Source organism: Schistocerca piceifrons, chromosome 9 (genome assembly GCF_021461385.2).
Source record: "Schistocerca piceifrons isolate TAMUIC-IGC-003096 chromosome 9, iqSchPice1.1, whole genome shotgun sequence".
NCBI lineage: Eukaryota > Metazoa > Arthropoda > Insecta > Orthoptera > Acrididae > Schistocerca > Schistocerca piceifrons.
In genome coordinates, this window is record NC_060146.1 from 201087468 (window position 1) to 201095391 (window position 7924).

A 7924-nucleotide genomic window follows, 5' to 3' on the forward strand; every position below is an offset into this window, starting at 1 on the left:
TACTGGCACGCACCGAAGCTAAAACGATCTTGACTCTGTGAGGAAATAGCGCACTGTGGCAAGCTTTCTTATTACAGGCGAATTAGCCCCGTGACCGGAATAGCCCGGCTGTACCCTAAACTGTTTCAGAGATGCTTTGAGAGCTCAAATGGGAATCCCTGCAGGGATGGTGACGTTCTTTTCGACGAACGTTATTGAGAAAATGTAGAGAATAGGCATCTGAACGTAACTGCAAAACGATTCTACTGCCGCCATCACGCATCTTGCGTAAGGACCACGAGTAAGAGATGGGAAAATTAGGGCTCGTACGGTTGCAAAATACTAACACGAATTCTTTACACACGAATGGAAAAACTGGTTAAAGCCAGTCTCGGGGAAGATCAGTTTGGATTCCGTAGAAATGTTGGAACACGCAAGGCAAGTGTACTGACAATACGACTTATCTTAGAAGCTAGATTAAGGAAAGGCAAACCTACGTTTCTAGCATTTGTGCACTTAGAGAAAGCTTTTGACAATGTTGACTGGAATACTCTATTTCAAATTCCATAGGTGGCAGGGGATATATACAGGGAGCGAAACGGTATTTACTATTTATACAGAAACCAGATAACAGTTATAAGAGTCGAGGGGCACGAAAGGTAAGCAGTGGTTGAGGAGAGACTCAGACAGGGTTGTAGCCTCTCCCCGATGCTATTCAATCTGTATATTGAGCAAGCAGTAAAGGAAACAAAAAAAAAAGTTGGAATAGGAATTAAAATCGACGGAGAACAAATAGAAACTTTGAGGCTTGCCGATGACATTGTAATTCTGTCAGAGACAGCAAAGGACCAGGAAGAGTAGTTGAACGAAATTGACAGCGTCTTGAAAGGAGAATATAAGATGAACATCAACAAAAGCAAAACGAGGATAACGGAATGAAGTCGAATTAAGTCAGGTGATGCTGAGATAATCATATTGGGAAACGGGACACTTAAAGTAGTAGATGAGTTTTGCTATTTGGGAAGCAAACCAGCTAATGATGGAGTCGAAATAGAGAGGATATAAATTGTAGACTGGCTATGGCAAGGAAAGCGCTTCCGAAGAAATTTGTTAACATCGAGTATAGACTTAAGTGTCAGGAAGACTTTTCTGAAAGCATTTATACGGAATGCAGACACGTATGGAAGTGAAACATGGACGATAAACAGCGTAGGCAAGAAGAGAATAGAAGCTTTAGAAATGTGGTGCTACAGAAGAATGCTGAAGATGAGATGGCTAGATCACGTAACTAATGAGGAGGTATTGAATAGAATTGGGGAGAACAGGAATTTATGAACAAAAGAAGGAGATCGGTTGGTAGCACACGTTTGAGGCATCAACGGATTTAATATTGAGGGAAGCGTGGAGGAAAAAAAAATCGTAGAAGGGGGCCAAGAGATGAATACACTAAGCAGATTGAGAAGGATGTTGGTTGCAGTAGTTTTTTCGGAGATGAAGGAGCTTTCACAGGATAGAGTAGCATGGAGAGCTGCATCAAACCAGTCTCAGGACTGTAGACCACAACAACAACAACCTAGGTATATAAATAGTCAGTCGTTTTTTCATCGTTCTATTTTTCTAGTGGAGCAGGAAAGGAAATAACTTGCGGCAGTGCAGGCACCCTCTACGACGCATCGTTGGCCGTGAGGTCTCATCCAGGGAAGTTTGGCTGCCAAATGCAAGTCTTATTTCAGTCGACGCCACGTTGGGCGACTTGCGCTCCGGTGATGAGGATGAGCACAACACTCAATCCCCGAGCGAAGAAAATCTCCAACCGTCCGGGAATTGAACCCGGGCCCGCTTGCATGGAAGGCGAGCACGTTACCACCCAGGTAAGCGGGCGGACGTCTATACGGAATTCGAATTGTTCCCACATTGAAGCGAGCATGTCTTGCGTTACAACTTCCACAGCTGCTGCTATGCGATGTCTGGGTTCATTCATTGTTGTCGGTAACGGAGGGTTATAAACAGTCTTTTATAAACCCCCCAGAAGAAATAATCACATACAGTCTGGTCCGGTGACCTTGGAGGCCAGTAATGTAAGGCTGAATCATTTGGTCCAGTGCGACAGATCCATCGTTCTATAACCCTTTGATTTAAAAATTCGCGCACTTCCAGATGCCAGTGTGGCGATGCTCCAATCTGTTGGTAAATGAAGTGCTTCGAATCAGTCACCAACTGTGGGAAAACAAAGTTCTCAAGCATATCGAGACATGTGGTTCCTGCAACAGTGTTCTCGGCAAAGAAAAATGGACTGTACACCTTTTCCCGTGAAACTGCACCAGACACATTAAATTTTGAAGAGTTACTCGCATATTGTACAACTTCATGTGGTTGTTCTGTGCCCCATTTTCTCACATTGTGACGGTTCAACTTTCCATTTTTGCCTCGTCACTAAACACTAAGCGTAGAAGAAAACTGTCATCCTCCATCTATCCAAGAATGAAATTACAGAACTCCACACGTAGTTGTTTGTCACCATCACGAAGAGCTTGTAGTAGCTTAATTTTGTATAGTTTCCTGTGTAAAAGTCGACGCAACATACGCCACACAGACATCGGGGGCATGTTGGGCTGTCGAGGTGCGAGGCGAACGGATTTCTGCGGACTCCTTGTGAAACTATGGCGGATGCGTTCGACGTCTGTGTCAGACACTCGGGAACGGCCCGGCGATTTGCCTCTATGCAAAGCGTGTTTCTCGGAATTGTTGATGCCATCGTCTAGTGCTTTGTGCTGCAGGCGGTTCCACATCATACCTAATACAAAAGTCAGGGTGAACAGTTATTACTTACCCGCACTGCGCAAAACGTAGAACACAAAACGCTCTCTGTTGTCCCGACACCATTTTTACTTTAACTGAAGTGGGCACACACTGCTGCTACCTAGCAGGAACCATGTAAAACTCGAGAGTTTGTTCTTTCCAACAGTACTTCGTTCGTGCATATATCTCAAATAACACAATAGTTATGATTTTTTCAAATCGGATGATTGTTTTTGGTACACCCTGTATATGTTCCGAAATGCTGTCGCAGATTTATGTGAGTGAAATGGATGTATGATGCAAAGCATTACTTCTACTTTCGGAGAGTGCTCTGGAACTACAGCTCCATTAAGTTACGGACGTGCAGCTGCTTAAATGCCGTTTCATCTTCTAATATTTCGGCCGTATACCTACACCTACACAAATATTCCACAAGCTAACGTACGGTGCGTCGCAGAGGGTACCTGTACCACCACAAATCATTTACTTTCCTTTCCTATTCCACTTCGGCAACTTTACGTTTTTCTTTTTTTTTTTTGCATTTGAGCTATAAGTACCATACAGCCACCAATGGTTATGAAGCGCCGAAGTAACATAAATGCAAAAAAACAGAATAGCACAAAATTATGATGTTTGCCAGCAAACACACTCTTAAAGTAAAATAAAAGCGCAGTTAGACAGACACCAGACAGCCAGCGACTGTGATAACAAAGACATTGGAGCAGAATTACAAACAGCACTACACAATAATACTATGACAAAGATGCAAATATTCTTAAAGTAAAAGACAAAATAGGAAAGGGCAAACACCGTACACCGTACGATAAGTACAATAATAGCGGAATAACAAAACTGTAAATAACATCATATAACAATACGGGAAATGTAGCATACAACTGACGTACTGAAAATAGAAGAAAAACCAGAATGACAAACATAGTACAACCAATGGTATGCACAGTAGAACAGTGACATAAAATGCACAAGAGAGCAATAATGAAAATTTAAAGTACAAATAGAGGTCTGTACACAAGTTAGAACACAAAATTACGAATCCGATTACAAACTGGAATGATACCATGCGTAAGTGAAATCCTCGACAACCCACAAACTAAATTTGGATTCTCTTGGCTTTCAAATAGTCTGTGAGCAAGTTAAGTTTATAAAAACGGTGGAGTAAAACAGGTTCAAATGGATCTGAGCACTATAGGACTCAACATCTGAGGTCATCAGTCCCCTTGAGCTTAGAACTACTTAAACCTAACTAACCTAAGGACATCACACACATCCATGCCCGAGGCAGGATTCGAATCTGCGACCGTAGGGGTCGCGCGGTTCCGGACTGAAGCGCCTAGAACCGCTCTGCCACCACGGCCGGCTAGTAAAACAGGAAAATTGGTGGGCAGGGGTAACCTCTCGCAACCAATTTCTTATACAAGACTGATTGTGTGGCCGTATACTTGAGACATGCCAATTCGTTGTGGTTAAGATACGCTACTGCCGCTGAATCTTTATCGCAGTGTCCACAATGATAACCTTCAACCGATGTAGGTGCGCGAGGTAACACCCGTGTCCTAGCCGCATGCGAATGACAGAAGACACATGAGGTCTACAAAGCTGCACCGAAGCGAACCACGGTCGAGAAGGGACATCCGGTTGTTTGGCCACCAGGTGGCCAACCTAGAGAGCTGAGGATATGCCTTTCACAGTTCACAGTTCCAAGCGTGGCAAGCAACTTCCGTACCGTCAATACGAGATCCGTATAAGGGATCGGCGTTGGACATAACTGTCCTTGCGTGATACTCCTGTTGGCAAGGCGGTCAACTGTTTCATTATGAAGAGTGCCATGATGTCCTTCAATCCAGAGTAATTGGATGGGATTGCCCAAGGTCTGTACATCTCATATGGCCGCCAAGACGTCCAGAACATGTCTGTTGGTCTGTTTGTCAAATGCATGATGTTGCAATTTTGTGAAGCATCAGGACGAACTTGAATGTCCGGGAGCCATGATGAATGGCTTCCTGATGTCCAATAACTCCGTCGTGTAGACAGAAGATTCGGGCGGACGAGAAAACATTTTGTAGCCACTAGAAGGGCTAAAGAAGGCGCATCCCATGCCCGCCTCATATTTAGAACCGTCCGTATAGATGTGAGGGGGCAACGGCCTTGCCGCAGTGGATACACCGGTTCCCGTCAGAGCACCGCGGTTAAGCGCTGTCGGGTGTGGCCGGCACTTGGATGGGTGACCATCCGGGCCGCCATGCGCTGTTGCCATTTTTCGGGGTACACTCAGCCTCGTGATGCCAATTGAGGAGCTACTCGACCTAATAGTAGTGGCTCCGGTCACAGAAAACCATCATAACGACCGGGAGGACGGTGTGCCGACCACACGTCCCTCCTATCCGCATGCTCAACTGAGGATGACACGGCGGTCGGATGCTCCCTATCGGCCACTTGTGGCCTGAAGACGGAGTGCTTGTATAGATGTGAGCGTACTGCGGCCACTGTATGCTGAGAAAATGCTCCAGGTCGCTAGTGATGACAACTGGGGCAGGGATGAAAGGGCAACTCTAGGAAGCTTGGAATGCCCCTGACTGATTCGTTACCATGGTTACGTCCAACTTCCAATCCACTGAGCTCTCCTGACTGACCCACTCTGCTGTGAATGTCTCTCATCCAGGGATCATTTCCGAATTACACAGTGGTGTGCGGATATTACTTTTCAGATGGTGTACCTCGAGGAATAGGATTTATTGACAAACTCAGCACTATTTTGTTTAGATAATGTTATTCTCTTGAAAGAAAACTAGCTCTTTGAAACTTCCTGGCAGGTTAAAACTTGTAACCTCCCAACAGTTGAAACGTCCCCTTAGAAAAATTCATGAGTGACTGTGCTGATAAACCTCTTACATTATTTGATTTTCAAACAGCTGAGCAGAACTGAACGTACTCAGACATTTCGCTCTTTACCTATTCTGATCAACACTAAACTGACACACAATATTTTTAGCGCAACGCAATCTGACTTACAAAAATCCCTACAAAAGAATGGCCCTGACTAACAATAACCTATAGCTTTCATGAATCACTTACCTCACAAAAATCTTCATTACTCGAACTACTGCAATACAGCGAGCGCCACTACTGCCAGCTAAATAAAAGATTCAAACTACTGAAGGCGCTAACTACTGATAGGCATAGTCAGCAAATGAAAGATTTTTGATAGAGAACAAACAATGTATTTACCTTAATAATGTTCCAAAGTCATGTCTATATCAGTTCATGATATCCAATATTACAAATTTACTCTTTCTGATGGACACATGTCCAGATCGTTCGCTCTCAAAATTCTGCCATTTCTCTCCCCACATCCACCACTGCTGGCGGCTCACCTCCAACTGCGCAACGCTACGCGCTGTTAACAGCCAACTGCCCAACACTACAATGGCGAATATTCTAACAATGCCAACCAGCCATAGACTGCACACAGCACAGCCAGTGATTTTCATACAGAGCGTTAGGTGAAGTTACCAACATAAAAACCTCAAAAGCCTACTTACACAGTTTACTTCCGCAACCTCGGAATAATAAAATGAGACTAACCTCTCAATAAAATTGTGACTCATATGCAACCTTTCAAGAATTAACTGACTCTGAATCTAAACTGGTAAATCTGGACGTCAGCAATGCTGCGTCATCGCTCTGAAAAGTCATTCTGAATAAACTGAAAATTCTTAACTCAATGAAGTCGCCGGATAACGCGTATATATCTGCACCTATAAGAATTTTTTCTGGCACAGCCCCGTGCAATTCTGGCCGCTATATTTGTGATGTATAAAAAGAAACAACTGATTTTTCTTTACGATAATCTGGATGACCATGGATAGGAGAAATTAGTAAAATCTTTAAATTCAAATGAACGATTGTCAAAAGTTAATTTTATAAGAAAGATTATTATTAAAAGATTTTTAAAAACATTTACATGGGACTTGATATAACAATACTAGAACAAAATGAGTTGTTACAAATTACATATGCGTGCGGCTATAAATAGTAATATTTGGTTTTACCTTATACTACATCTCTCAGGCACCGCCATCGCTCTCCACGACCGGCCGCCGCAATTCCATACAGGACAGAAGTGCTCTCTGAGAGCTATACTACTTGACAACTCCTCTCTGAGAGCGACCTGACCCAACCGCCCGACTGCGAGCTACTACTACCGCTACTGCTGACAACACTGCTCTCTGTTCTGAGATTCTCTTATAGCTTACATACCGCAGGCAGCGCGTGAGCAATCCGTCGAAGTTACATCTGCTCGAGTGCGCTAGCAACAAATACCTTATTCATTGACCTCTAACAATCTGTGTGCCCGACCGAGACCCGAATTTGGGACCTCTGAATTTCTTGGACAAGTGCTCAACCGACTTTTTTGTTTTCTTCTTATTATTTTTTAAATCTCATTTTGTTCGTTGTTGGTCGTTGTACTCGTTCGGGGTGGACGTCCCATGACGCTTGTTCAAGTTCATCGTTGATTTATTCACTCAGTTTTTTTATTACAGAGGGCAGCCAATCCTCTGACCGAACACTCCAGAATTATTTTGACACTGTTCCTCACCAGTGTATTCTAACATGCTGCGTGCCTACGGAATATCGTTAGTGTTGTCCGTCTGGATTCGTGATTCTCCATCGTACAGATCGCAGTTCATTGTAATTGATAGAGAGTCGTCAAGTGAAACGAAAGAGATATATGGCGTACGCGAAGGAAGCATTACAGGGCCATCTGCTGCTCCTGGTCTATATAAACGATTTAAGGGACAATCTGGGCAGCCATCTTACTTTGTTTTGCAAATGATGCTGTCATTTACCCTCCATTATATTCTTGGGAAGATCGAAATCAATTGCAAAATGATTTAGACAAGATATCTCTACGGCGGGAAAAGTGACAAATGACTGAATAGTGGACAGTGTGAGGTCATCCACCTGAGTACTAATACTTCTTTCTTCTTCTTCTTCTTTCGCTTACGCCATAGTCCTGCAGCGATCGCAGGATCGGCGTGGTTACAACGGATTTGGCAGTGTTAGTGGTAGGGATGGCCGGATGTCCTTCCTGCCGCCACCCCCCATACACCTCCCCCCCCCCCCC

The 7924-nt window shown here is 43.9% G+C and overlaps 1 pseudogene; it reads left to right on the top strand.

Annotated features, from left to right (window-relative positions):
• The first annotated feature begins 4934 nt into the window (after positions 1-4934).
• LOC124717579 lies at positions 4935-5052 on the top strand (annotated as a pseudogene).
• Positions 5053-7924: the final 2872 nt, after the last annotated feature.